Genomic DNA, 21,246 nt, shown 5'->3' with positions numbered 1-21,246 from the left:
GCCTGCCATCCAGGACCTCTACACCTGGCGGTGTCAGAGGAAGACCCTAAAAATTGTCAAAGACCCCAGCCACCCCAGTCATAGACTGTTCCCTCTACTACCGCATGGCAAGCGGTACCGGAGTGCCAAGTCTAGGACAAAAAGGCTTCTCAACAGTTTTTACCCCCAAGCCATAAGACTCCTGAACAGGTAATCAAATGGCTACCCGGAGTATTTGCATTGTGTGCCCCCCAAACCCTCTTTTTACGCTGCTGCAACTTTCTGTTTATCATATACGCATAGTCACTTTAACTATATATTCATGTACATACTACCTCAATTGGGCCGACCAACCAGTGCTCCCACACATTGGCTAACTGGGCTATCTGCATTGTGTCCCGCCACCCACCACCTGCCAACCCCTCTTTTACGCTACTGCTACTCTGTTCATCATATATGCATAGTCACTTTAACCATATGTACATACTACCTCAATCAGCCTGACTAACCGGTGTCTGTATGTAGCCTCTCTACTTTTATAGCCTCGCTACTGTATATAGACTGTCTTTTTACTGTTGTTTTATTTCTTTACTTACCTATTGTTCACCTAACACCTTTTTTGCGCTATTGGTTAGAGCCTGTAAGTAAGCATTTCACTGTAAGGTCTACACCTGTTGTATTCAGCGCACGTGACAAATAAACTTTGATTTGATTATTAAACATTGTAAGACTCCAACCATCTGCCTCCTGTGTCTGCATGTGGGTCTAAACTTGTGTCATGATAGTTTGACTGTTTTGCAATTTACTGCCATAGCCCCAAGTAAAACAGTAAACCCTTGGCTGTTAATGACAATTTTGTTCACATGGTTGGGTTTGTGAAAATGTTTGAAATATCAAAATGGGGTCATGGTTGAAAAGTTTGGGAACCCCTGGTCTAGGGTGTCTATAAGGGCAGAGTTGATGTGTGCCATAACCAGCCTCTCAAAGCACTTCAGCCTTTCTCAGCCATCTCTAAAGCTTCTTCGGGATCGGTGTCCCTTCCATGGAACGGTTGAGCTAACGTAGGCTAATGCGATTAGCATGAGGTTGTAAGTAACAAGAACATTTCCCAGGACATAGACATATCTGATATTGGCAGAAAGCTTAAATTGTTAATCTAACTGCACTGTCGAATTTACAGTAGCTATTACAGTGAAAGAGTACCATGTTTGAGGAGAGTGCACAAATTTGAACATGAAAAGTTATTAATAAACAAATTAGACACATTTGGGTTGTCTTGATACAAAATTTTGAACGGAAATGCAATGGTTCATTGGATCAGTCTAAAACTTTGCACATACATTGCTGCCATCTAGTGGCCAAAATATAAATTGCACCTGGACTGGAATAATACATTATGGCCTTTCTCTTTCATTTCAAAGATGATGGTACAAAAAATACAAAAGTATTACATTTTACCAGATCTATTGTGTTATATTCTCCTACATTCCTTTATCATTTCCACAAACTTCAAAGTTTCCTTTCAAATGGTACCAAGAATATGCATATCCATGCTTCAGGGCCTGAGCTACAGGCAGTTAGATTTGGGTGTCATTTTAGGCGAAAATTGAAAATAAGGGGCGGATTCTTAAGAGGTTTTTAAGCTGATCCAAAATTAGTGAGTCATGTGAGGTTAGCTGTTTCTCAATCACCCCTCCGGTTTAGACTGACTTTAGATCAGATCCCAGCTCTTTGAGGTGTCATGCCTTTGTTTCCTCACCTCGATAACGATCCAACCGTCAGCTGATTATCGCTCTACAGGTTGGATTACATTTTCTACCACATCTAAGAACTCCCCGTACATCCTCCCCTCAACACACCAGTCTCACGCAATGCCTGGCCAATCTCTGGGTGGAGACCAGAGGAGGCTGGTGGGAAGAGCTTTAGGAGGATGGGCTCATTGTAATGGCTGGAATGGAATTACTGGAACGGAGTTAAACATGTGGTTTCCATATGTTTGATGTGTTTGATATACAGCAAATTTGAGATTAGAATTTGAACACCCACAGTGTTACATTTAAAGGGGAATGGAAACACTAGGAAGTAAAGCTAAACAAAGATATGTATTCCATCCACTAATACTAAACATGTGCATTAACATGTAAACATCTCTATTTTTAGGATTTTCATATTGAACAATGTTTATTAGCGGTATGGGTAGCACCATCTTGAATTGCCATAGTAAGGACTGACGCCAATGTGTCATTGAGTACAACAGTATGTCATAATACCCATAAAACCTAGCGGTTAATCCCGGAAAAAGGTTCCAATAATTTTTCCACAATAAATTTTTTTCATAGGGGATTTAAAAACTACTTCATATAAGGTCTGTGTTTCATGTCGGCTTACCCTGGCGTGATGTTTTGAGAACCGCGCAAATCTGTCTTGGACAAGGTAACTTTTATCAATATATTATGAGTAATTACCCCCCAAAATGAAATGCTGCCTGCCTGCTGCCATTCCTGAGCAAGCTCTGTACTGGTGGTGCCCCGATCCCGCAGCTGAATCAACTTTAGGAGACGGTCCTGGCGCTTGCTGGACTTTCTTGGGCGCCCTGAAGCCTTCTTCACAACAATTGAACCACTCTCCTTGAAGTTCTTGATGATCCGATAAATGGTTGATTTAGGTGCAATCTTACTGGCAGCAATATCCTTGCCTGTGAAGCCCTTTTTGTGCAAAGCAATGATGACGGCATGTGTTTCCTTGCAGGTAACCATGATTGACAGAGAAAGAACAATGATTCCAAGCACCACCCTCCTTTTGAAGCTTCCAGTCTGTTATTCGAACTCAATCAGCATGACAGAGTGATCTCCAGCCTTATCCTCGTCAACACTCACACCTGTGTTAACAAGAGAATCACTGACATGATGTCAGCTGGTCCTTTTGTGGCAGGGCTGAAATGCAGTGGAAATGTTTTTGGGGGATTCAGTTTATTTGCATGGCAAAGAGGGATTTTGCAATTAATTGCAATTCATCTGATCACTCTTCATAGCATTCCGGAGTATATGCAAATTGCCATCATACAAACTGAGGCAACAGACTTTGTGAAAATGTATATTTGTGTCATTCTCAAAACTTTTGGCCACGACTGTAGCAAGTAAATGTTAAAATATTCCATTACCGTACTTCGAAGCATGTCAATCGCTGTTTAAAATCAATTTTTATGCAATTTTTCTCGTAAAAAAGGGATAAAATTCCGACCAGGAGTCGTTGTTTTCGTTCGAAGACGAAATAATAAAAACATGGTGTTGCCTCGTGCACGCGCCTCCAGTCTCATTGTTCTCTGATCGACCACTATCCAAATGCGCTACTGTTTTTCAGCCAGGGGCTCCAAAGGTATCATTCACTATTTTGCCGCCTGCTGAGAGCCTATGGGAGCCGTAGGAAGTGTCACGTTACAGCAGAGATCCTCAGTTTTCAATAAAGAGAGTGTAGAAGGCCAAGAAATGGTCAGAGAGGGCACTTCCTGTAAGGAATCTTCTCAGGTTTTGGCCTGCCAAATGAGTTCTGTTATACTCACAGACACCATTCAAACAGTTTTAGAAACTTTGGAGTGTTTTCTATCCAAAGCTAATAATTATATGCATATTCTAGTTTCTGGGCAGGAGTAATAATGAGATTAAATCGGGTACGTTTTTTATCCGGCCGTGAAAATACTGCCCCCTATCCATAACAGGTTAACAACTAAAGCCTTGCACGTACATGTAGCCGACGTTGCTCTATTCCGCTCACAAGCCACACAATAGTAGTTAGAAGGTGAGGTGTGTGTGGAAAATCCCAGGACATAGTCACAAAGGCCAAACTCATGACAGTTGTCACTGACTTGTTGGATATTCGTTTCCCATTTAACAACTAAAGCCTTGCACAAAGTAAATCTTGTTCAAAAGTTCCTGCATTGGCCGGGAATCGAACCCGGGCCTCCCGCGTGGCAGGCGAGAATTCTGCCACTGAACAACCAATGCCTTGCAATGCTGAAATAACCCCCACGGCTGGATATCGTATAAAAAATCTTTAATTCAAAGCATATTTCCCGCTTTGTGGGCTCAGTGACATTGTACACCCTAATAAAATCAGTCTTTCCTCCCCGTCGGGGAATTGAACCCCGGTCTCCCGCGTGACAGGCGGGGATACTCACCACTATACTAACGAGGAGCAGGTGGGTTGGTTCTTTGAAAAAATGTGGAGCATTGGATACTATCCCTAAATTTGGAGAGTTGGGTGTTAACCCTTCCAACAAAAACATCTGTAGAGACTGAATGGTTAGAGCTAGAGACTACTATGACACATCTATGGAAAGCTGAGACCCTCACGGACACGTACATGTAGTCGATTTTGCTCTATACCGCTCACAAGCCACACAATAGTAGTTAGAAGGAGAGGTGTGTGTGGAAAATCCCAGGACATAGTCACAAAGGCCAAACTCAAGACAGTTGTCACTGACTTGTTGGATATTCGTTTCCCATTTAACAACTAAAGCCTTGCACAAAGTAAATCACCTCACACACTGGAAATCTACAATGGATTCACAAAAGTCTACTGAGAATGCATAAATGTCCAAACGGTAAGTGAGCCCAAACTCAGACTTTTCAAGAGTCAGTTGAGAATTCTACCATGACCAGAGATTGCTGTCGACCTGGCAATCTCAAAAGAGATTTCTTCCTCACGGGGTTGCATACTTGTCAAAATGACTTGTTCAAAAGTTCCTGCATTGGCCGGGAATCGAACCCGGGCCTCCCGCGTGGCAGGCGAGAATTCTACCACTGAACAACCAATGCCTTGCAATGATGAAATAAACCCCACGGCTAGATATCGTATCAAAAATCTTTAATTCTAAGCATATTTCCCGCTTTGTGGGCTCAGTGACATTGTACACCCTAATAAAATCAGTCTTTCCTCCCCGTCGGGGAATTGAACCCCGGTCTCCCGCGTGACAGGCGGGGATACTCACCACTATACTAACGAGGAGCAGGTGGGTTGGTTCTTTGAAAAAATGTGGAGCATTGGATACTATCCCTAAATTTGGAGAGTTGGGTGTTAACCCTTCCAACAAAAACATCTGTAGAGACTGAATGGTTAGAGCTAGAGACTACTATGACACATCTATGGAAAGCTGAGACCCTCACGGACACGTACATGTAGTCGATTTTGCTCTATACCGCTCACAAGCCACACAATAGTAGTTAGAAGGAGAGGTGTGTGTGGAAAATCCCAGGACATAGTCACAAAGGCCAAACTCAAGACAGTTGTCACTGACTTGTTGGATATTCGTTTCCCATTTAACAACTAAAGCCTTGCACAAAGTAAATCACCTCACACACTGGAAATCTACAATGGATTCACAAAAGTCTACTGAGAATGCATAAATGTCCAAACGGTAAGTGAGCCCAAACTCAGACTTTTCAAGAGTCAGTTGAGAATTCTACCATGACCAGAGATTGCTGTCGACCTGGCAATCTCAAAAGAGATTTCTTCCTCACGGGGTTGCATACTTGTCAAAATGACTTGTTCAAAAGTTCCTGCATTGGCCGGGAATCGAACCCGGGCCTCCCGCGTGGCAGGCGAGAATTCTACCACTGAACAACCAATGCCTTGCAATGCTGAAAAAAACCCCACGGCTAGATATCGTATCAAAAATCTTTAATTCTAAGCATATTTCCCGCTTTGTGGGCTCAGTGACATTGTACACCCTAATAAAATCAGTCTTTCCTCCCCGTCGGGGAATTGAACCCCGGTCTCCCGCGTGACAGGCGGGGATACTCACCACTATACTAACGAGGAGCAGGTGGGTTGGTTCTTTGAAAAAATGTGGAGCATTGGATACTATCCCTAAATTTGGAGAGTTGGGTGTTAACCCTTCCAACAAAAACATCTGTAGAGACTGAATGGTTAGAGCTAGAGACTACTATGACACATCTATGGAAAGCTGAGACCCTCACGGACACGTACATGTAGTCGATTTTGCTCTATACCGCTCACAAGCCACACAATAGTAGTTAGAAGGAGAGGTGTGTGTGGAAAATCCCAGGACATAGTCACAAAGGCCAAACTCAAGACAGTTGTCACTGACTTGTTGGATATTCGTTTCCCATTTAACAACTAAAGCCTTGCACAAAGTAAATCACCTCACACACTGGAAATCTACAATGGATTCACAAAAGTCTACTGAGAATGCATAAATGTCCAAACGGTAAGTGAGCCCAAACTCAGACTTTTCAAGAGTCAGTTGAGAATTCTACCATGACCAGAGATTGCTGTCGACCTGGCAATCTCAAAAGAGATTTCTTCCTCACGGGGTTGCATACTTGTCAAAATGACTTGTTCAAAAGTTCCTGCATTGGCCGGGAATCGAACCCGGGCCTCCCGCGTGGCAGGCGAGAATTCTACCACTGAACAACCAATGCCTTGCAATGCTGAAATAAACCCCACGGCTAGATATCGTATCAAAAATCTTTAATTCTAAGCATATTTCCCGCTTTGTGGGCTCAGTGACATTGTACACCCTAATAAAATCAGTCTTTCCTCCCCGTCGGGGAATTGAACCCCGGTCTCCCGCGTGACAGGCGGGGATACTCACCACTATACTAACGAGGAGCAGGTGGGTTGGTTCTTTGAAAAAATGTGGAGCATTGGATACTATCCCTAAATTTGGAGAGTTGGGTGTTAACCCTTCCAACAAAAACATCTGTAGAGACTGAATGGTTAGAGCTAGAGACTACTATGACACATCTATGGAAAGCTGAGACCCTCACGGACACGTACATGTAGTCGATTTTGCTCTATACCGCTCACAAGCCACATAATAGTAGTTAGAAGGAGAGGTGTGTGTGGAAAATCCCAGGACATAGTCACAAAGGCCAAACTCAAGACAGTTGTCACTGACTTGTTGGATATTCGTTTCCCATTTAACAACTAAAGCCTTGCACAAAGTAAATCACCTCACACACTGGAAATCTACAATGGATTCACAAAAGTCTACTGAGAATGCATAAATGTCCAAACGGTAAGTGAGCCCAAACTCAGACTTTTCAAGAGTCAGTTGAGAATTCTACCATGACCAGAGATTGCTGTCGACCTGGCAATCTCAAAAGAGATTTCTTCCTCACGGGGTTGCATACTTGTCAAAATGACTTGTTCAAAAGTTCCTGCATTGGCCGGGAATCGAACCCGGGCCTCCCGCGTGGCAGGCGAGAATTCTACCACTGAACAACCAATGCCTTGCAATGCTGAAAAAAACCCCACGGCTAGATATCGTATCAAAAATCTTTAATTCTAAGCATATTTCCCGCTTTGTGGGCTCAGTGACATTGTACACCCTAATAAAATCAGTCTTTCCTCCCCGTCGGGGAATTGAACCCCGGTCTCCCGCGTGACAGGCGGGGATACTCACCACTATACTAACGAGGAGCAGGTGGGTTGGTTCTTTGAAAAAATGTGGAGCATTGGATACTATCCCTAAATTTGGAGAGTTGGGTGTTAACCCTTCCAACAAAAACATCTGTAGAGACTGAATGGTTAGAGCTAGAGACTACTATGACACATCTATGGAAAGCTGAGACCCTCACGGACACGTACATGTAGTCGATTTTGCTCTATACCGCTCACAAGCCACATAATAGTAGTTAGAAGGAGAGGTGTGTGTGGAAAATCCCAGGACATAGTCACAAAGGCCAAACTCAAGACAGTTGTCACTGACTTGTTGGATATTCGTTTCCCATTTAACAACTAAAGCCTTGCACAAAGTAAATCACCTCACACACTGGAAATCTACAATGGATTCACAAAAGTCTACTGAGAATGCATAAATGTCCAAACGGTAAGTGAGCCCAAACTCAGACTTTTCAAGAGTCAGTTGAGAATTCTACCATGACCAGAGATTGCTGTCGACCTGGCAATCTCAAAAGAGATTTCTTCCTCACGGGGTTGCATACTTGTCAAAATGACTTGTTCAAAAGTTCCTGCATTGGCCGGGAATCGAACCCGGGCCTCCCGCGTGGCAGGCGAGAATTCTACCACTGAACAACCAATGCCTTGCAATGATGAAAAAAACCCCACGGCTAGATATCGTATCAAAAATCTTTAATTCTAAGCATATTTCCCGCTTTGTGGGCTCAGTGACATTGTACACCCTAATAAAATCAGTCTTTCCTCCCCGTCGGGGAATTGAACCCCGGTCTCCCGCGTGACAGGCGGGGATACTCACCACTATACTAACGAGGAGCAGGTGGGTTGGTTCTTTGAAAAAATGTGGAGCATTGGATACTATCCCTAAATTTGGAGAGTTGGGTGTTAACCCTTCCAACAAAAACATCTGTAGAGACTGAATGGTTAGAGCTAGAGACTACTATGACACATCTATGGAAAGCTGAGACCCTCACGGACACGTACATGTAGTCGATTTTGCTCTATACCGCTCACAAGCCACACAATAGTAGTTAGAAGGAGAGGTGTGTGTGGAAAATCCCAGGACATAGTCACAAAGGCCAAACTCAAGACAGTTGTCACTGACTTGTTGGATATTCGTTTCCCATTTAACAACTAAAGCCTTGCACAAAGTAAATCACCTCACACACTGGAAATCTACAATGGATTCACAAAAGTCTACTGAGAATGCATAAATGTCCAAACGGTAAGTGAGCCCAAACTCAGACTTTTCAAGAGTCAGTTGAGAATTCTACCATGACCAGAGATTGCTGTCGACCTGGCAATCTCAAAAGAGATTTCTTCCTCACGGGGTTGCATACTTGTCAAAATGACTTGTTCAAAAGTTCCTGCATTGGCCGGGAATCGAACCCGGGCCTCCCGCGTGGCAGGCGAGAATTCTACCACTGAACAACCAATGCCTTGCAATGCTGAAATAAACCCCACGGCTAGATATCGTATCAAAAATCTTTAATTCTAAGCATATTTCCCGCTTTGTGGGCTCAGTGACATTGTACACCCTAATAAAATCAGTCTTTCCTCCCCGTCGGGGAATTGAACCCCGGTCTCCCGCGTGACAGGCGGGGATACTCACCACTATACTAACGAGGAGCAGGTGGGTTGGTTCTTTGAAAAAATGTGGAGCATTGGATACTATCCCTAAATTTGGAGAGTTGGGTGTTAACCCTTCCAACAAAAACATCTGTAGAGACTGAATGGTTAGAGCTAGAGACTACTATGACACATCTATGGAAAGCTGAGACCCTCACGGACACGTACATGTAGTCGATTTTGCTCTATACCGCTCACAAGCCACACAATAGTAGTTAGAAGGAGAGGTGTGTGTGGAAAATCCCAGGACATAGTCACAAAGGCCAAACTCAAGACAGTTGTCACTGACTTGTTGGATATTCGTTTCCCATTTAACAACTAAAGCCTTGCACAAAGTAAATCACCTCACACACTGGAAATCTACAATGGATTCACAAAAGTCTACTGAGAATGCATAAATGTCCAAACGGTAAGTGAGCCCAAACTCAGACTTTTCAAGAGTCAGTTGAGAATTCTACCATGACCAGAGATTGCTGTCGACCTGGCAATCTCAAAAGAGATTTCTTCCTCACGGGGTTGCATACTTGTCAAAATGACTTGTTCAAAAGTTCCTGCATTGGCCGGGAATCGAACCCGGGCCTCCCGCGTGGCAGGCGAGAATTCTACCACTGAACAACCAATGCCTTGCAATGCTGAAATAAACCCCACGGCTAGATATCGTATCAAAAATCTTTAATTCTAAGCATATTTCCCGCTTTGTGGGCTCAGTGACATTGTACACCCTAATAAAATCAGTCTTTCCTCCCCGTCGGGGAATTGAACCCCGGTCTCCCGCGTGACAGGCGGGGATACTCACCACTATACTAACGAGGAGCAGGTGGGTTGGTTCTTTGAAAAAATGTGGAGCATTGGATACTATCCCTAAATTTGGAGAGTTGGGTGTTAACCCTTCCAACAAAAACATCTGTAGAGACTGAATGGTTAGAGCTAGAGACTACTATGACACATCTATGGAAAGCTGAGACCCTCACGGACACGTACATGTAGTCGATTTTGCTCTATACCGCTCACAAGCCACATAATAGTAGTTAGAAGGAGAGGTGTGTGTGGAAAATCCCAGGACATAGTCACAAAGGCCAAACTCAAGACAGTTGTCACTGACTTGTTGGATATTCGTTTCCCATTTAACAACTAAAGCCTTGCACAAAGTAAATCACCTCACACACTGGAAATCTACAATGGATTCACAAAAGTCTACTGAGAATGCATAAATGTCCAAACGGTAAGTGAGCCCAAACTCAGACTTTTCAAGAGTCAGTTGAGAATTCTACCATGACCAGAGATTGCTGTCGACCTGGCAATCTCAAAAGAGATTTCTTCCTCACGGGGTTGCATACTTGTCAAAATGACTTGTTCAAAAGTTCCTGCATTGGCCGGGAATCGAACCCGGGCCTCCCGCGTGGCAGGCGAGAATTCTACCACTGAACAACCAATGCCTTGCAATGCTGAAATAAACCCCACGGCTAGATATCGTATCAAAAATCTTTAATTCTAAGCATATTTCCCGCTTTGTGGGCTCAGTGACATTGTACACCCTAATAAAATCAGTCTTTCCTCCCCGTCGGGGAATTGAACCCCGGTCTCCCGCGTGACAGGCGGGGATACTCACCACTATACTAACGAGGAGCAGGTGGGTTGGTTCTTTGAAAAAATGTGGAGCATTGGATACTATCCCTAAATTTGGAGAGTTGGGTGTTAACCCTTCCAACAAAAACATCTGTAGAGACTGAATGGTTAGAGCTAGAGACTACTATGACACATCTATGGAAAGCTGAGACCCTCACGGACACGTACATGTAGTCGATTTTGCTCTATACCGCTCACAAGCCACATAATAGTAGTTAGAAGGAGAGGTGTGTGTGGAAAATCCCAGGACATAGTCACAAAGGCCAAACTCAAGACAGTTGTCACTGACTTGTTGGATATTCGTTTCCCATTTAACAACTAAAGCCTTGCACAAAGTAAATCACCTCACACACTGGAAATCTACAATGGATTCACAAAAGTCTACTGAGAATGCATAAATGTCCAAACGGTAAGTGAGCCCAAACTCAGACTTTTCAAGAGTCAGTTGAGAATTCTACCATGACCAGAGATTGCTGTCGACCTGGCAATCTCAAAAGAGATTTCTTCCTCACGGGGTTGCATACTTGTCAAAATGACTTGTTCAAAAGTTCCTGCATTGGCCGGGAATCGAACCCGGGCCTCCCGCGTGGCAGGCGAGAATTCTACCACTGAACAACCAATGCCTTGCAATGCTGAAATAAACCCCACGGCTAGATATCGTATCAAAAATCTTTAATTCTAAGCATATTTCCCGCTTTGTGGGCTCAGTGACATTGTACACCCTAATAAAATCAGTCTTTCCTCCCCGTCGGGGAATTGAACCCCGGTCTCCCGCGTGACAGGCGGGGATACTCACCACTATACTAACGAGGAGCAGGTGGGTTGGTTCTTTGAAAAAATGTGGAGCATTGGATACTATCCCTAAATTTGGAGAGTTGGGTGTTAACCCTTCCAACAAAAACATCTGTAGAGACTGAATGGTTAGAGCTAGAGACTACTATGACACATCTATGGAAAGCTGAGACCCTCACGGACACGTACATGTAGTCGATTTTGCTCTATACCGCTCACAAGCCACACAATAGTAGTTAGAAGGAGAGGTGTGTGTGGAAAATCCCAGGACATAGTCACAAAGGCCAAACTCAAGACAGTTGTCACTGACTTGTTGGATATTCGTTTCCCATTTAACAACTAAAGCCTTGCACAAAGTAAATCACCTCACACACTGGAAATCTACAATGGATTCACAAAAGTCTACTGAGAATGCATAAATGTCCAAACGGTAAGTGAGCCCAAACTCAGACTTTTCAAGAGTCAGTTGAGAATTCTACCATGACCAGAGATTGCTGTCGACCTGGCAATCTCAAAAGAGATTTCTTCCTCACGGGGTTGCATACTTGTCAAAATGACTTGTTCAAAAGTTCCTGCATTGGCCGGGAATCGAACCCGGGCCTCCCGCGTGGCAGGCGAGAATTCTACCACTGAACAACCAATGCCTTGCAATGCTGAAATAAACCCCACGGCTAGATATCGTATCAAAAATCTTTAATTCTAAGCATATTTCCCGCTTTGTGGGCTCAGTGACATTGTACACCCTAATAAAATCAGTCTTTCCTCCCCGTCGGGGAATTGAACCCCGGTCTCCCGCGTGACAGGCGGGGATACTCACCACTATACTAACGAGGAGCAGGTGGGTTGGTTCTTTGAAAAAATGTGGAGCATTGGATACTATCCCTAAATTTGGAGAGTTGGGTGTTAACCCTTCCAACAAAAACATCTGTAGAGACTGAATGGTTAGAGCTAGAGACTACTATGACACATCTATGGAAAGCTGAGACCCTCACGGACACGTACATGTAGTCGATTTTGCTCTATACCGCTCACAAGCCACATAATAGTAGTTAGAAGGAGAGGTGTGTGTGGAAAATCCCAGGACATAGTCACAAAGGCCAAACTCAAGACAGTTGTCACTGACTTGTTGGATATTCGTTTCCCATTTAACAACTAAAGCCTTGCACAAAGTAAATCACCTCACACACTGGAAATCTACAATGGATTCACAAAAGTCTACTGAGAATGCATAAATGTCCAAACGGTAAGTGAACCCAAACTCAGACTTTTCAAGAGTCAGTTGAGAATTCTACCATGACCAGAGATTGCTGTCGACCTGGCAATCTCAAAAGAGATTTCTTCCTCACGGGGTTGCATACTTGTCAAAATGACTTGTTCAAAAGTTCCTGCATTGGCCGGGAATCGAACCCGGGCCTCCCGCGTGGCAGGCGAGAATTCTACCACTGAACAACCAATGCCTTGCAATGCTGAAATAAACCCCACGGCTAGATATCGTATCAAAAATCTTTAATTCTAAGCATATTTCCCGCTTTGTGGGCTCAGTGACATTGTACACCCTAATAAAATCAGTCTTTCCTCCCCGTCGGGGAATTGAACCCCGGTCTCCCGCGTGACAGGCGGGGATACTCACCACTATACTAACGAGGAGCAGGTGGGTTGGTTCTTTGAAAAAATGTGGAGCATTGGATACTATCCCTAAATTTGGAGAGTTGGGTGTTAACCCTTCCAACAAAAACATCTGTAGAGACTGAATGGTTAGAGCTAGAGACTACTATGACACATCTATGGAAAGCTGAGACCCTCACGGACACGTACATGTAGTCGATTTTGCTCTATACCGCTCACAAGCCACATAATAGTAGTTAGAAGGAGAGGTGTGTGTGGAAAATCCCAGGACATAGTCACAAAGGCCAAACTCAAGACAGTTGTCACTGACTTGTTGGATATTCGTTTCCCATTTAACAACTAAAGCCTTGCACAAAGTAAATCACCTCACACACTGGAAATCTACAATGGATTCACAAAAGTCTACTGAGAATGCATAAATGTCCAAACGGTAAGTGAGCCCAAACTCAGACTTTTCAAGAGTCAGTTGAGAATTCTACCATGACCAGAGATTGCTGTCGACCTGGCAATCTCAAAAGAGATTTCTTCCTCACGGGGTTGCATACTTGTCAAAATGACTTGTTCAAAAGTTCCTGCATTGGCCGGGAATCGAACCCGGGCCTCCCGCGTGGCAGGCGAGAATTCTACCACTGAACAACCAATGCCTTGCAATGCTGAAATAAACCCCACGGCTAGATATCGTATCAAAAATCTTTAATTCTAAGCATATTTCCCGCTTTGTGGGCTCAGTGACATTGTACACCCTAATAAAATCAGTCTTTCCTCCCCGTCGGGGAATTGAACCCCGGTCTCCCGCGTGACAGGCGGGGATACTCACCACTATACTAACGAGGAGCAGGTGGGTTGGTTCTTTGAAAAAATGTGGAGCATTGGATACTATCCCTAAATTTGGAGAGTTGGGTGTTAACCCTTCCAACAAAAACATCTGTAGAGACTGAATGGTTAGAGCTAGAGACTACTATGACACATCTATGGAAAGCTGAGACCCTCACGGACACGTACATGTAGTCGATTTTGCTCTATACCGCTCACAAGCCACATAATAGTAGTTAGAAGGAGAGGTGTGTGTGGAAAATCCCAGGACATAGTCACAAAGGCCAAACTCAAGACAGTTGTCACTGACTTGTTGGATATTCGTTTCCCATTTAACAACTAAAGCCTTGCACAAAGTAAATCACCTCACACACTGGAAATCTACAATGGATTCACAAAAGTCTACTGAGAATGCATAAATGTCCAAACGGTAAGTGAACCCAAACTCAGACTTTTCAAGAGTCAGTTGAGAATTCTACCATGACCAGAGATTGCTGTCGACCTGGCAATCTCAAAAGAGATTTCTTCCTCACGGGGTTGCATACTTGTCAAAATGACTTGTTCAAAAGTTCCTGCATTGGCCGGGAATCGAACCCGGGCCTCCCGCGTGGCAGGCGAGAATTCTACCACTGAACAACCAATGCCTTGCAATGCTGAAATAAACCCCACGGCTAGATATCGTATCAAAAATCTTTAATTCTAAGCATATTTCCCGCTTTGTGGGCTCAGTGACATTGTACACCCTAATAAAATCAGTCTTTCCTCCCCGTCGGGGAATTGAACCCCGGTCTCCCGCGTGACAGGCGGGGATACTCACCACTATACTAACGAGGAGCAGGTGGGTTGGTTCTTTGAAAAAATGTGGAGCATTGGATACTATCCCTAAATTTGGAGAGTTGGGTGTTAACCCTTCCAACAAAAACATCTGTAGAGACTGAATGGTTAGAGCTAGAGACTACTATGACACATCTATGGAAAGCTGAGACCCTCACGGACACGTACATGTAGTCGATTTTGCTCTATACCGCTCACAAGCCACACAATAGTAGTTAGAAGGAGAGGTGTGTGTGGAAAATCCCAGGACATAGTCACAAAGGCCAAACTCAAGACAGTTGTCACTGACTTGTTGGATATTCGTTTCCCATTTAACAACTAAAGCCTTGCACAAAGTAAATCACCTCACACACTGGAAATCTACAATGGATTCACAAAAGTCTACTGAGAATGCATAAATGTCCAAACGGTAAGTGAGCCCAAACTCAGACTTTTCAAGAGTCAGTTGAGAATTCTACCATGACCAGAGATTGCTGTCGACCTGGCAATCTCAAAAGAGATTTCTTCCTCACGGGGTTGCATACTTGTCAAAATGACTTGTTCAAAAGTTCCTGCATTGGCCGGGAATCGAACCCGGGCCTCCCGCGTGGCAGGCGAGAATTCTACCACTGAACAACCAATGCCTTGCAATGCTGAAATAAACCCCACGGCTAGATATCGTATCAAAAATCTTTAATTCTAAGCATATTTCCCGCTTTGTGGGCTCAGTGACATTGTACACCCTAATAAAATCAGTCTTTCCTCCCCGTCGGGGAATTGAACCCCGGTCTCCCGCGTGACAGGCGGGGATACTCACCACTATACTAACGAGGAGCAGGTGGGTTGGTTCTTTGAAAAAATGTGGAGCATTGGATACTATCCCTAAATTTGGAGAGTTGGGTGTTAACCCTTCCAACAAAAACATCTGTAGAGACTGAATGGTTAGAGCTAGAGACTACTATGACACATCTATGGAAAGCTGAGACCCTCACGGACACGTACATGTAGTCGATTTTGCTCTATACCGCTCACAAGCCACACAATAGTAGTTAGAAGGAGAGGTGTGTGTGGAAAATCCCAGGACATAGTCACAAAGGCCAAACTCAAGACAGTTGTCACTGACTTGTTGGATATTCGTTTCCCATTTAACAACTAAAGCCTTGCACAAAGTAAATCACCTCACACACTGGAAATCTACAATGGATTCACAAAAGTCTACTGAGAATGCATAAATGTCCAAACGGTAAGTGAACCCAAACTCAGACTTTTCAAGAGTCAGTTGAGAATTCTACCATGACCAGAGATTGCTGTCGACCTGGCAATCTCAAAAGAGATTTCTTCCTCACGGGGTTGCATACTTGTCAAAATGACTTGTTCAAAAGTTCCTGCATTGGCCGGGAATCGAACCCGGGCCTCCCGCGTGGCAGGCGAGAATTCTACCACTGAACAACCAATGCCTTGCAATGCTGAAATAAACCCCACGGCTAGATATCGTATCAAAAATCTTTAATTCTAAGCATATTTCCCGCTTTGTGGGCTCAGTGACATTGTACACCCTAATAAAATCAGTCTTTCCTCCCCGTCGGGGAATTGAACCCCGGTCTCCCGCGTGACAGGCGGGGATACTCACCACTATACTAACGAGGAGCAGGTGGGTTGGTTCTTTGAAAAAATGTGGAGCATTGGATACTATCCCTAAATTTGGAGAGTTGGGTGTTAACCCTTCCAACAAAAACATCTGTAGAGACTGAATGGTTAGAGCTAGAGACTACTATGACACATCTATGGAAAGCTGAGACCCTCACGGACACGTACATGTAGTCGATTTTGCTCTATACCGCTCACAAGCCACATAATAGTAGTTAGAAGGAGAGGTGTGTGTGGAAAATCCCAGGACATAGTCACAAAGGCCAAACTCAAGACAGTTGTCACTGACTTGTTGGATATTCGTTTCCCATTTAACAACTAAAGCCTTGCACAAAGTAAATCACCTCACACACTGGAAATCTACAATGGATTCACAAAAGTCTACTGAGAATGCATAAATGTCCAAACGGTAAGTGAACCCAAACTCAGACTTTTCAAGAGTCAGTTGAGAATTCTACCATGACCAGAGATTGCTGTCGACCTGGCAATCTCAAAAGAGATTTCTTCCTCACGGGGTTGCATACTTGTCAAAATGACTTGTTCAAAAGTTCCTGCATTGGCCGGGAATCGAACCCGGGCCTCCCGCGTGGCAGGCGAGAATTCTACCACTGAACAACCAATGCCTTGCAATGCTGAAATAAACCCCACGGCTAGATATCGTATCAAAAATCTTTAATTCTAAGCATATTTCCCGCTTTGTGGGCTCAGTGACATTGTACACCCTAATAAAATCAGTCTTTCCTCCCCGTCGGGGAATTGAACCCCGGTCTCCCGCGTGACAGGCGGGGATACTCACCACTATACTAACGAGGAGCAGGTGGGTTGGTTCTTTGAAAAAATGTGGAGCATTGGATACTATCCCTAAATTTGGAGAGTTGGGTGTTAACCCTTCCAACAAAAACATCTGTAGAGACTGAATGGTTAGAGCTAGAGACTACTATGACACATCTATGGAAAGCTGAGACCCTCACGGACACGTACATGTAGTCGATTTTGCTCTATACCGCTCACAAGCCACACAATAGTAGTTAGAAGGAGAGGTGTGTGTGGAAAATCCCAGGACATAGTCACAAAGGCCAAACTCAAGACAGTTGTCACTGACTTGTTGGATATTCGTTTCCCATTTAACAACTAAAGCCTTGCACAAAGTAAATCACCTCACACACTGGAAATCTACAATGGATTCACAAAAGTCTACTGAGAATGCATAAATGTCCAAACGGTAAGTGAACCCAAACTCAGACTTTTCAAGAGTCAGTTGAGAATTCTACCATGACCAGAGATTGCTGTCGACCTGGCAATCTCAAAAGAGATTTCTTCCTCAGGGGGTTGCATACTTGTCAAAATGACTTGTTCAAAAGTTCCTGCATTGGCCGGGAATCGAACCCGGGCCTCCCGCGTGGCAGGCGAGAATTCTACCACTGAACAACCAATGCCTTGCAATGCTGAAATAAACCCCACGGCTAGATATCGTATCAAAAATCTTTAATTCTAAGCATATTTCCCGCTTTGTGGGCTCAGTGACATTGTACACCCTAATAAAATCAGTCTTTCCTCCCCGTCGGGGAATTGAACCCCGGTCTCCCGCGTGACAGGCGGGGATACTCACCACTATACTAACGAGGAGCAGGTGGGTTGGTTCTTTGAAAAAATGTGGAGCATTGGATACTATCCCTAAATTTGGAGAGTTGGGTGTTAACCCTTCCAACAAAAACATCTGTAGAGACTGAATGGTTAGAGCTAGAGACTACTATGACACATCTATGGAAAGCTGAGACCCTCACGGACACGTACATGTAGTCGATTTTGCTCTATACCGCTCACAAGCCACATAATAGTAGTTAGAAGGAGAGGTGTGTGTGGAAAATCCCAGGACATAGTCACAAAGGCCAAACTCAAGACAGTTGTCACTGACTTGTTGGATATTCGTTTCCCATTTAACAACTAAAGCCTTGCACAAAGTAAATCACCTCACACACTGGAAATCTACAATGGATTCACAAAAGTCTACTGAGAATGCATAAATGTCCAAACGGTAAGTGAACCCAAACTCAGACTTTTCAAGAGTCAGTTGAGAATTCTACCATGACCAGAGATTGCTGTCGACCTGGCAATCTCAAAAGAGATTTCTTCCTCACGGGGTTGCATACTTGTCAAAATGACTTGTTCAAAAGTTCCTGCATTGGCCGGGAATCGAACCCGGGCCTCCCGCGTGGCAGGCGAGAATTCTACCACTGAACAACCAATGCCTTGCGATGCTGAAATAAACCCCACGGCTAGATATCGTATCAAAAATCTTTAATTCTAAGCATATTTCCCGCTTTGTGGGCTCAGTGACATTGTACACCCTAATAAAATCAGTCTTTCCTCCCCGTCGGGGAATTGAACCCCGGTCTCCCGCGTGACAGGCGGGGATACTCACCACTATACTAACGAGGAGCAGGTGGGTTGGTTCTTTGAAAAAATGTGGAGCATTGGATACTATCCCTAAATTTGGAGAGTTGGGTGTTAACCCTTCCAACAAAAACATCTGTAGAGACTGAATGGTTAGAGCTAGAGACTACTATGACACATCTATGGAAAGCTGAGACCCTCACGGACACGTACATGTAGTCGATTTTGCTCTATACCGCTCACAAGCCACATAATAGTAGTTAGAAGGAGAGGTGTGTGTGGAAAATCCCAGGACATAGTCACAAAGGCCAAACTCAAGACAGTTGTCACTGACTTGTTGGATATTCGTTTCCCATTTAACAACTAAAGCCTTGCACAAAGTAAATCACCTCACACACTGGAAATCTACAATGGATTCACAAAAGTCTACTGAGAATGCATAAATGTCCAAACGGTAAGTGAACCCAAACTCAGACTTTTCAAGAGTCAGTTGAGAATTCTACCATGACCAGAGATTGCTGTCGACCTGGCAATCTCAAAAGAGATTTCTTCCTCACGGGGTTGCATACTTGTCAAAATGACTTGTTCAAAAGTTCCTGCATTGGCCGGGAATCGAACCCGGGCCTCCCGCGTGGCAGGCGAGAATTCTACCACTGAACAACCAATGCCTTGCAATGCTGAAATAAACCCCACGGCTAGATATCGTATCAAAAATCTTTAATTCTAAGCATATTTCCCGCTTTGTGGGCTCAGTGACATTGTACACCCTAATAAAATCAGTCTTTCCTCCCCGTCGGGGAATTGAACCCCGGTCTCCCGCGTGACAGGCGGGGATACTCACCACTATACTAACGAGGAGCAGGTGGGTTGGTTCTTTGAAAAAATGTGGAGCATTGGATACTATCCCTAAATTTGGAGAGTTGGGTGTTAACCCTTCCAACAAAAACATCTGTAGAGACTGAATGGTTAGAGCTAGAGACTACTATGACACATCTATGGAAAGCTGAGACCCTCACGGACACGTACATGTAGTCGATTTTGCTCTATACCGCTCACAAGCCACATAATAGTAGTTAGAAGGAGAGGTGTGTGTGGAAAATCCCAGGACATAGTCACAAAGGCCAAACTCAAGACAGTTGTCACTGACTTGTTGGATATTCGTTTCCCATTTAACAACTAAAGCCTTGCACAAAGTAAATCACCTCACACACTGGAAATCTACAATGGATTCACAAAAGTCTACTGAGAATGCATAAATGTCCAAACGGTAAGTGAGCCCAAACTCAGACTTTTCAAGAGTCAGTTGAGAATTCTACCATGACCAGAGATTGCTGTCGACCTGGCAATCTCAAAAGAGATTTCTTCCTCACGGGGTTGCATACTTGTCAAAATGACTTGTTCAAAAGTTCCTGCATTGGCCGGGAATCGAACCCGGGCCTCCCGCGTGGCAGGCGAGAATTCTACCACTGAACAACCAATGCCTTGCAATGCTGAAATAAACCCCACGGCTAGATATCGTATCAAAAATCTTTAATTCTAAGCATATTTCCCGCTTTGTGGGCTCAGTGACATTGTACACCCTAATAAAATCAGTCTTTCCTCCCCGTCGGGGAATTGAACCCCGGTCTCCCGCGTGACAGGCGGGGATACTCACCACTATACTAACGAGGAGCAGGTGGGTTGGTTCTTTGAAAAAATGTGGAGCATTGGATACTATCCCTAAATTTGGAGAGTTGGGTGTTAACCCTTCCAACAAAAACATCTGTAGAGACTGAATGGTTAGAGCTAGAGACTACTATGACACATCTATGGAAAGCTGAGACCCTCACGGACACGTACATGTAGTCGATTTTGCTCTATACCGCTCACAAGCCACATAATAGTAGTTAGAAGGAGAGGTGTGTGTGGAAAATCCCAGGACATAGTCACAAAGGCCAAACTCAAGACAGTTGTCACTGACTTGTTGGATATTCGTTTCCCATTTAACAACTAAAGCCTTGCACAAAGTAAATCACCTCACACACTGGAAATCTACAATGGATTCACAAAAGTCTACTGAGAATGCATAAATGTCCAAACGGTAAGTGAACCCAAACTCAGACTTTTCAAGAGTCAGTTGAGAATTCTACCATGACCAGAGATTGCTGTCGACCTGGCAATCTCAAAAGAGATTTCTTCCTCACGGGGTTGCATACTTGTCAAAATGACTTGTTCAAAAGTTCCTGCATTGGCCGGGAATCGAACCCGGGCCTCCCGCGTGGCAGGCGAGAATTCTACCACTGAACAACCAATGCCTTGCGATGCTGAAATAAACCCCACGGCTAGATATCGTATCAAAAATCTTTAATTCTAAGCATATTTCCCGCTTTGTGGGCTCAGTGACATTGTACACCCTAATAAAATCAGTCTTTCCTCCCCGTCGGGGAATTGAACCCCGGTCTCCCGCGTGACAGGCGGGGATACTCACCACTATACTAACGAGGAGCA

General features: G+C 44.2%; 44 non-coding genes across 44 annotated transcripts; all 44 read right to left on the bottom strand.

The window, feature by feature from the left end:
- Positions 1-3,909: 3,909 nt before the first annotated feature.
- Positions 3,910-3,980, bottom strand: trnag-gcc (transfer RNA glycine (anticodon GCC)). The gene has a single exon. It is a non-coding gene; the product is annotated as a tRNA-Gly (tRNA).
- A 118-nt stretch (positions 3,981-4,098) lies between these two features.
- trnad-guc (transfer RNA aspartic acid (anticodon GUC)) lies at positions 4,099-4,170 on the bottom strand. Its single transcript has one exon. It is a non-coding gene; the product is annotated as a tRNA-Asp (tRNA).
- Positions 4,171-4,722: 552 nt separating this feature from the next.
- On the bottom strand, positions 4,723-4,793 carry trnag-gcc (transfer RNA glycine (anticodon GCC)). Its single transcript has one exon. It is a non-coding gene; the product is annotated as a tRNA-Gly (tRNA).
- A 118-nt stretch (positions 4,794-4,911) lies between these two features.
- Positions 4,912-4,983, bottom strand: trnad-guc (transfer RNA aspartic acid (anticodon GUC)). The gene has a single exon. It is a non-coding gene; the product is annotated as a tRNA-Asp (tRNA).
- Positions 4,984-5,535: 552 nt separating this feature from the next.
- Positions 5,536-5,606, bottom strand: trnag-gcc (transfer RNA glycine (anticodon GCC)). Its single transcript has one exon. It is a non-coding gene; the product is annotated as a tRNA-Gly (tRNA).
- Positions 5,607-5,724: 118 nt separating this feature from the next.
- Positions 5,725-5,796, bottom strand: trnad-guc (transfer RNA aspartic acid (anticodon GUC)). The gene has a single exon. It is a non-coding gene; the product is annotated as a tRNA-Asp (tRNA).
- Positions 5,797-6,348: 552 nt separating this feature from the next.
- Positions 6,349-6,419, bottom strand: trnag-gcc (transfer RNA glycine (anticodon GCC)). The gene has a single exon. It is a non-coding gene; the product is annotated as a tRNA-Gly (tRNA).
- Positions 6,420-6,537: 118 nt separating this feature from the next.
- trnad-guc (transfer RNA aspartic acid (anticodon GUC)) lies at positions 6,538-6,609 on the bottom strand. Its single transcript has one exon. It is a non-coding gene; the product is annotated as a tRNA-Asp (tRNA).
- Positions 6,610-7,161: 552 nt separating this feature from the next.
- On the bottom strand, positions 7,162-7,232 carry trnag-gcc (transfer RNA glycine (anticodon GCC)). Its single transcript has one exon. It is a non-coding gene; the product is annotated as a tRNA-Gly (tRNA).
- A 118-nt stretch (positions 7,233-7,350) lies between these two features.
- trnad-guc (transfer RNA aspartic acid (anticodon GUC)) lies at positions 7,351-7,422 on the bottom strand. Its single transcript has one exon. It is a non-coding gene; the product is annotated as a tRNA-Asp (tRNA).
- Positions 7,423-7,974: 552 nt separating this feature from the next.
- On the bottom strand, positions 7,975-8,045 carry trnag-gcc (transfer RNA glycine (anticodon GCC)). The gene has a single exon. It is a non-coding gene; the product is annotated as a tRNA-Gly (tRNA).
- A 118-nt stretch (positions 8,046-8,163) lies between these two features.
- Positions 8,164-8,235, bottom strand: trnad-guc (transfer RNA aspartic acid (anticodon GUC)). Its single transcript has one exon. It is a non-coding gene; the product is annotated as a tRNA-Asp (tRNA).
- A 552-nt stretch (positions 8,236-8,787) lies between these two features.
- On the bottom strand, positions 8,788-8,858 carry trnag-gcc (transfer RNA glycine (anticodon GCC)). Its single transcript has one exon. It is a non-coding gene; the product is annotated as a tRNA-Gly (tRNA).
- Positions 8,859-8,976: 118 nt separating this feature from the next.
- trnad-guc (transfer RNA aspartic acid (anticodon GUC)) lies at positions 8,977-9,048 on the bottom strand. Its single transcript has one exon. It is a non-coding gene; the product is annotated as a tRNA-Asp (tRNA).
- Positions 9,049-9,600: 552 nt separating this feature from the next.
- On the bottom strand, positions 9,601-9,671 carry trnag-gcc (transfer RNA glycine (anticodon GCC)). The gene has a single exon. It is a non-coding gene; the product is annotated as a tRNA-Gly (tRNA).
- A 118-nt stretch (positions 9,672-9,789) lies between these two features.
- On the bottom strand, positions 9,790-9,861 carry trnad-guc (transfer RNA aspartic acid (anticodon GUC)). The gene has a single exon. It is a non-coding gene; the product is annotated as a tRNA-Asp (tRNA).
- A 552-nt stretch (positions 9,862-10,413) lies between these two features.
- trnag-gcc (transfer RNA glycine (anticodon GCC)) lies at positions 10,414-10,484 on the bottom strand. Its single transcript has one exon. It is a non-coding gene; the product is annotated as a tRNA-Gly (tRNA).
- Positions 10,485-10,602: 118 nt separating this feature from the next.
- On the bottom strand, positions 10,603-10,674 carry trnad-guc (transfer RNA aspartic acid (anticodon GUC)). The gene has a single exon. It is a non-coding gene; the product is annotated as a tRNA-Asp (tRNA).
- Positions 10,675-11,226: 552 nt separating this feature from the next.
- trnag-gcc (transfer RNA glycine (anticodon GCC)) lies at positions 11,227-11,297 on the bottom strand. Its single transcript has one exon. It is a non-coding gene; the product is annotated as a tRNA-Gly (tRNA).
- Positions 11,298-11,415: 118 nt separating this feature from the next.
- On the bottom strand, positions 11,416-11,487 carry trnad-guc (transfer RNA aspartic acid (anticodon GUC)). The gene has a single exon. It is a non-coding gene; the product is annotated as a tRNA-Asp (tRNA).
- Positions 11,488-12,039: 552 nt separating this feature from the next.
- On the bottom strand, positions 12,040-12,110 carry trnag-gcc (transfer RNA glycine (anticodon GCC)). The gene has a single exon. It is a non-coding gene; the product is annotated as a tRNA-Gly (tRNA).
- A 118-nt stretch (positions 12,111-12,228) lies between these two features.
- Positions 12,229-12,300, bottom strand: trnad-guc (transfer RNA aspartic acid (anticodon GUC)). Its single transcript has one exon. It is a non-coding gene; the product is annotated as a tRNA-Asp (tRNA).
- Positions 12,301-12,852: 552 nt separating this feature from the next.
- On the bottom strand, positions 12,853-12,923 carry trnag-gcc (transfer RNA glycine (anticodon GCC)). Its single transcript has one exon. It is a non-coding gene; the product is annotated as a tRNA-Gly (tRNA).
- A 118-nt stretch (positions 12,924-13,041) lies between these two features.
- Positions 13,042-13,113, bottom strand: trnad-guc (transfer RNA aspartic acid (anticodon GUC)). The gene has a single exon. It is a non-coding gene; the product is annotated as a tRNA-Asp (tRNA).
- A 552-nt stretch (positions 13,114-13,665) lies between these two features.
- Positions 13,666-13,736, bottom strand: trnag-gcc (transfer RNA glycine (anticodon GCC)). Its single transcript has one exon. It is a non-coding gene; the product is annotated as a tRNA-Gly (tRNA).
- Positions 13,737-13,854: 118 nt separating this feature from the next.
- Positions 13,855-13,926, bottom strand: trnad-guc (transfer RNA aspartic acid (anticodon GUC)). The gene has a single exon. It is a non-coding gene; the product is annotated as a tRNA-Asp (tRNA).
- Positions 13,927-14,478: 552 nt separating this feature from the next.
- Positions 14,479-14,549, bottom strand: trnag-gcc (transfer RNA glycine (anticodon GCC)). The gene has a single exon. It is a non-coding gene; the product is annotated as a tRNA-Gly (tRNA).
- Positions 14,550-14,667: 118 nt separating this feature from the next.
- trnad-guc (transfer RNA aspartic acid (anticodon GUC)) lies at positions 14,668-14,739 on the bottom strand. The gene has a single exon. It is a non-coding gene; the product is annotated as a tRNA-Asp (tRNA).
- Positions 14,740-15,291: 552 nt separating this feature from the next.
- On the bottom strand, positions 15,292-15,362 carry trnag-gcc (transfer RNA glycine (anticodon GCC)). The gene has a single exon. It is a non-coding gene; the product is annotated as a tRNA-Gly (tRNA).
- Positions 15,363-15,480: 118 nt separating this feature from the next.
- On the bottom strand, positions 15,481-15,552 carry trnad-guc (transfer RNA aspartic acid (anticodon GUC)). The gene has a single exon. It is a non-coding gene; the product is annotated as a tRNA-Asp (tRNA).
- Positions 15,553-16,104: 552 nt separating this feature from the next.
- Positions 16,105-16,175, bottom strand: trnag-gcc (transfer RNA glycine (anticodon GCC)). Its single transcript has one exon. It is a non-coding gene; the product is annotated as a tRNA-Gly (tRNA).
- A 118-nt stretch (positions 16,176-16,293) lies between these two features.
- On the bottom strand, positions 16,294-16,365 carry trnad-guc (transfer RNA aspartic acid (anticodon GUC)). Its single transcript has one exon. It is a non-coding gene; the product is annotated as a tRNA-Asp (tRNA).
- Positions 16,366-16,917: 552 nt separating this feature from the next.
- trnag-gcc (transfer RNA glycine (anticodon GCC)) lies at positions 16,918-16,988 on the bottom strand. The gene has a single exon. It is a non-coding gene; the product is annotated as a tRNA-Gly (tRNA).
- A 118-nt stretch (positions 16,989-17,106) lies between these two features.
- On the bottom strand, positions 17,107-17,178 carry trnad-guc (transfer RNA aspartic acid (anticodon GUC)). Its single transcript has one exon. It is a non-coding gene; the product is annotated as a tRNA-Asp (tRNA).
- A 552-nt stretch (positions 17,179-17,730) lies between these two features.
- trnag-gcc (transfer RNA glycine (anticodon GCC)) lies at positions 17,731-17,801 on the bottom strand. Its single transcript has one exon. It is a non-coding gene; the product is annotated as a tRNA-Gly (tRNA).
- A 118-nt stretch (positions 17,802-17,919) lies between these two features.
- trnad-guc (transfer RNA aspartic acid (anticodon GUC)) lies at positions 17,920-17,991 on the bottom strand. The gene has a single exon. It is a non-coding gene; the product is annotated as a tRNA-Asp (tRNA).
- A 552-nt stretch (positions 17,992-18,543) lies between these two features.
- On the bottom strand, positions 18,544-18,614 carry trnag-gcc (transfer RNA glycine (anticodon GCC)). Its single transcript has one exon. It is a non-coding gene; the product is annotated as a tRNA-Gly (tRNA).
- Positions 18,615-18,732: 118 nt separating this feature from the next.
- Positions 18,733-18,804, bottom strand: trnad-guc (transfer RNA aspartic acid (anticodon GUC)). Its single transcript has one exon. It is a non-coding gene; the product is annotated as a tRNA-Asp (tRNA).
- Positions 18,805-19,356: 552 nt separating this feature from the next.
- trnag-gcc (transfer RNA glycine (anticodon GCC)) lies at positions 19,357-19,427 on the bottom strand. Its single transcript has one exon. It is a non-coding gene; the product is annotated as a tRNA-Gly (tRNA).
- Positions 19,428-19,545: 118 nt separating this feature from the next.
- On the bottom strand, positions 19,546-19,617 carry trnad-guc (transfer RNA aspartic acid (anticodon GUC)). The gene has a single exon. It is a non-coding gene; the product is annotated as a tRNA-Asp (tRNA).
- A 552-nt stretch (positions 19,618-20,169) lies between these two features.
- trnag-gcc (transfer RNA glycine (anticodon GCC)) lies at positions 20,170-20,240 on the bottom strand. Its single transcript has one exon. It is a non-coding gene; the product is annotated as a tRNA-Gly (tRNA).
- A 118-nt stretch (positions 20,241-20,358) lies between these two features.
- Positions 20,359-20,430, bottom strand: trnad-guc (transfer RNA aspartic acid (anticodon GUC)). The gene has a single exon. It is a non-coding gene; the product is annotated as a tRNA-Asp (tRNA).
- A 552-nt stretch (positions 20,431-20,982) lies between these two features.
- Positions 20,983-21,053, bottom strand: trnag-gcc (transfer RNA glycine (anticodon GCC)). Its single transcript has one exon. It is a non-coding gene; the product is annotated as a tRNA-Gly (tRNA).
- Positions 21,054-21,171: 118 nt separating this feature from the next.
- trnad-guc (transfer RNA aspartic acid (anticodon GUC)) lies at positions 21,172-21,243 on the bottom strand. The gene has a single exon. It is a non-coding gene; the product is annotated as a tRNA-Asp (tRNA).
- Positions 21,244-21,246: the final 3 nt, after the last annotated feature.

This window comes from Salmo salar, chromosome ssa23, assembly GCF_905237065.1.
Source record: "Salmo salar chromosome ssa23, Ssal_v3.1, whole genome shotgun sequence".
Classification (NCBI taxonomy): Eukaryota; Metazoa; Chordata; class Actinopteri; order Salmoniformes; family Salmonidae; genus Salmo; species Salmo salar.
Note: the sequence above shows the minus strand (reverse complement) of the source record. Positions and strands in the feature narration are given on the sequence as shown.